At 51.9% G+C, this 4,036-nt stretch overlaps 1 pseudogene; it reads left to right on the top strand.

Moving 5' to 3' along the window:
• The first annotated feature begins 1,218 nt into the window (after positions 1 to 1,218).
• LOC125539964 (S-type anion channel SLAH2-like) lies at positions 1,219 to 3,245 on the top strand (annotated as a pseudogene).
• The last annotated feature ends 791 nt before the right edge of the window (positions 3,246 to 4,036 follow it).

Genomic DNA, 4,036 nt, shown 5'->3' with positions numbered 1-4,036 from the left:
TTCCTGCCAAAAATGAACTGGGTCGGATTTACCATGCTCTCGTCAACTGAACTTGCCATCCTCAGCAAACAAAAGTTATCATGAAAAATGTTTGATTTTCCATGCTTAAAAATCCGATCTTCACTAGATATGTGGGTCCTTATAAAACAAGGGAAATTTATATTCATGCCCATGTTTCTTAGTTTTGCTCAGTTTTGCCCTTGTCGGCCTGAAATAGGCACAAAAAAACACACAAACCAAAACCACAATAACTTAAGCATCCAAGCTTCAAATAAGACGAAGCCAATGTTGTTCGAAATATAAGGACAAGCACTATCCAACAATACATAGAGTTTTATACTGAACTCAATAAAGAACTGAACTGAGTTTTCTACTGGCGCAAAACTGACCACAACTAAGAAACCAAGGACACGAAAATGGAAAGCCCAAACAAATAACATCAGCAAACACTTCACCAGTTTTACTTACATAGTATACATGGCCTTGTGTCTTCTCTATAAGAAAACAGGGCATGCCAAGAGGAAGAAAATTACGCAGACATTTCCCTATCATGCACGTATGTAGAGGGATCAAACAACGTGACCATGTAGGAGGTCTTTCAAAGTAGTCGCACCAGTTCCAACGTGCAAACTAGTGCAGTTAATATATGCATGCATGTATGCATATGCACGCATTGGTCCCTGCATGCGCGCCCGTGGCGTATATGGATGCATATGCACGTACGTACTGGTCCCTGCAGCATGCGCGCGGCATCTTTTCTGCACACCGGGTCTTATGGTTAGGACTTGTAGGTCGTATGCATTCACACGTACATGAGTCCAACTCCAATCCTGTTCCACACAGCTAAGAACGTACGCGCTGTGTCTGGCTTCACTCGTGTGATTTGTACTACGTATGCAATGCACACCGAGCATCTTAGCAGCTGGCCTACATGTGGTAGTGCTGAGGCAGCATCCTTAATTTGTCTCCTGATGCTATGGTTTCTGGAACAATTGCTGCAGAAGAACTGGCTGCTGACAGCGGCCTATACGGCTATACCATGCACGTATACTAACTCGATCTATATAAGATGCGATGGGCTGAATGGCCTTGCACTACAGATTACCAGTGTTGATATCCAGCGCTGCATTTTCAGGAGGTTTAGCTATATCTTTTTTTTTGCGAGGAGGTTAGCTATATCGTTAGTGGATCGATCGAATCGTTGGCCGGCGTGCTGCTATGACGTCCACAGACAGGGAGATCAGCATCTGCAGCATCCAGGTGGCGGCGGGCAAGCTGGACGTTGAGCTGGCCGGGTGTACGCTGTCTCGGAGAGCGCTTGAGGTTCACGATGAGACGCCGTGCTCCCTCCCGGCCTCGCCGTCGGGGCATCACCTCGCACGGGTCGATGTCGACCATACCTTAAAGCCGTCACTTCTGATCAGAGGCGGTGGTGAGGGGCCGGTGGTGCCGCGGCGGAGCGACGGCATCTTGGAGTGGGACTGGCAGCTCGACCACTTGAGGACCTTCTGTAGCCATCGCGAGTGGCAACTCTCTGGTCTCCGCGGGTTGGTGTCGCACGAAAAGCCGGCGGCCGACATCGAGCGCGGAACCGTGTCCAAGATCTTCGAGGCGGACACCAACGAGGGTGACAATGTTCCCTCCGCCGACTGCTACTTCGACGCCCTTGAAGGCCCCGAGCTCGAGACCCTTCACGTATGGTAACATGCATTCCAAATATGTATTCCAGTAACTTGTAGAAAAATTAACCTAGCTCTAATTGTGAAGTTTTTGTAATTCACTTTTCTTACCAACGCCATGGATGGTCGTCTCTAAGACTCTAACAATGGTGTGAATGTACATGTAGTCAACGGAGATTGCAATGTTGCCAGAAGACGAGCGGTGGCCGTTCCTTCTCCGGTTCCCGATCAGCATGTTTGGGATGTGCCTCGGACTGAGCAGCCAGGCTATGTTGTGGAAGACGCTCGTCTCTAAGACTCTAACAATGGTGTGAATGTACATGTAGTCAACGGAGATTGCAATGTTGCCAGAAGACGAGCGGTGGCCGTTCCTTCTCCGGTTCCCGATCAGCATGTTTGGGATGTGCCTCGGACTGAGCAGCCAGGCTATGTTGTGGAAGACGCTCGTCTCTAAGACTCTAACAATGGTGTGAATGTACATGTAGTCAACGGAGATTGCAATGTTGCCAGAAGACGAGCGGTGGCCGTTCCTTCTCCGGTTCCCGATCAGCATGTTTGGGATGTGCCTCGGACTGAGCAGCCAGGCTATGTTGTGGAAGACGCTCTAGTTGGAGGCCTCCATGGCATTCCTCCATGTGCACCCCGCTGTCAACCACATTCTTTGGTGGCCCTCACCGTCATCACCTCCATCATCTACCTTCTCAAGATTGTGCTCTACTTTGATGCCGTCCGCGGTGAGTTCCATCACCCGTTCCGCGTCAACTTCTTCTTCGCACCCTGCATCACCTGGCTCTTTCTTATCAAGTGCTTGCCTTGCCCAAATTGGGAGATCCACCAAGTTGTCTGGTATCTCCTTATGGCGCCGATCCTCTGCCTCGACCTCAAGATCTACGGCCAGTGGATGTCCAGTGGTGATCGCCGGCTCTCCAAAGTGGCCAACCCATTGAACCACCTCGCCATTGTCGGCAACTTCATCGGTGGGGAACTCGGCACCAGGATGGGTCTCCAGGAGTTGCCCATCTTTTTTTTCGCAGTCGGGCTAGCACACTACATTGTGCTCTTCGTAACCCTCTACCAGCGGCTTCCCACTAATACGCAGCTCCCTAAGGAACTCCATCCAATCTTCTTCCTCTTCGTTGCCGCACCAAGCAATGCCTCAATAACTTGGGCGACAATCTCCGATGAGTTCAACCATTGTGCGAAGCTCCTTTATTTTCTTTCAATGTTCCTCTTTGGATCCCTGGTGGTATGCTTAAATTTGTTCAGAGGGATCCGATTCTCATTGGCGTGGTGGGCCTACACATTCCTGATGACTAGCATTGCACTAGCCACTGTTCTATATGCATCAAAGGTGAATAATATCTTGACCCAAGCACTAGTGGTCGGGCTGGCAGGGATCGCCACCGTCACTGTCATCGGCGTCCTGGCGAGCACCGTGTACCACGCCTTCGTTCTTGGGGACCTATTCCCCAATGACGTGTCCATCGCCATCATAAGGTAGAGGCCAAGTTCAGCAAGGTCCTCGTGTACCTCCGCTCATCCAGTCCTGACCAAGGCCTTGTCTAGAAATTTGAGGGGCCGATGCTATGAGATCCGAGAGAAGAGTTAAGATAATTGAAGCAGCGACAATCTGTTGTTGTTGTTTTGTTAGTTCTACTCTTAAATATTTTGCACCACCCATTGAATTCATGTATTCATTTCTTACCTTTGCACCTAGTCATGTTATAAATGTTGTTGGTCTCACTTTGTAATGGAATTCTTGATATGCATGTATATACATGCACATAAGAGCATCTCCAGCCGCGCCCTCAACAAGGCCCCCAGGCGACTTTTCGGCCGCCGGCGTCAAAAAATCGGCCCAGTCGCGCCCCAAGGGTCCAATTTTCGCCGACTCGGGCCGAAATTGGCGCCGGCGGACCCAACCCAAACCCGGCGCGCTGGGGGGCGCTCGGAGGCGCCGGGCGAATCGTTTTTGGCGCGAAAGAGCCGCGGCCCTCCGTGCCAGCGACTCGTCTCACTTCTCGCCGCTTCGTCGTCCTCATTGCCTCGTTTTCCGCGGCGAATCAATGCCAAAGCTGCCGCGCGCTGCCGTGCCGGTCAGCCTCCGCCATTGATGCCTCACGGGCGGCGCAGTGAAGGCGTGACGACGCGCGTCCCCGCGCATGCCACACATAGACGAGGCGGCCACGCGTGCTCGCGTCGCCTCCGCCTATATAAGCCGAGCCCAGTGCGCCGGTGGCACGCACAGAGTCTCCACCGCCAACGCGCCCTCTCTCCCCCTTCCTCCCTCTCCACTCGCTGTTCCAGTTCATAGAAATGGCCGAATGATTCCCAGGCGACGGCGCGGCGGCGAACGG

Source organism: Triticum urartu, chromosome 1A (assembly GCF_056163025.1).
Source record: "Triticum urartu cultivar PI428250 chromosome 1A, HENAU_Tu73, whole genome shotgun sequence".
NCBI lineage: Eukaryota > Viridiplantae > Streptophyta > Magnoliopsida > Poales > Poaceae > Triticum > Triticum urartu.
Note: the sequence above shows the minus strand (reverse complement) of the source record. Positions and strands in the feature narration are given on the sequence as shown.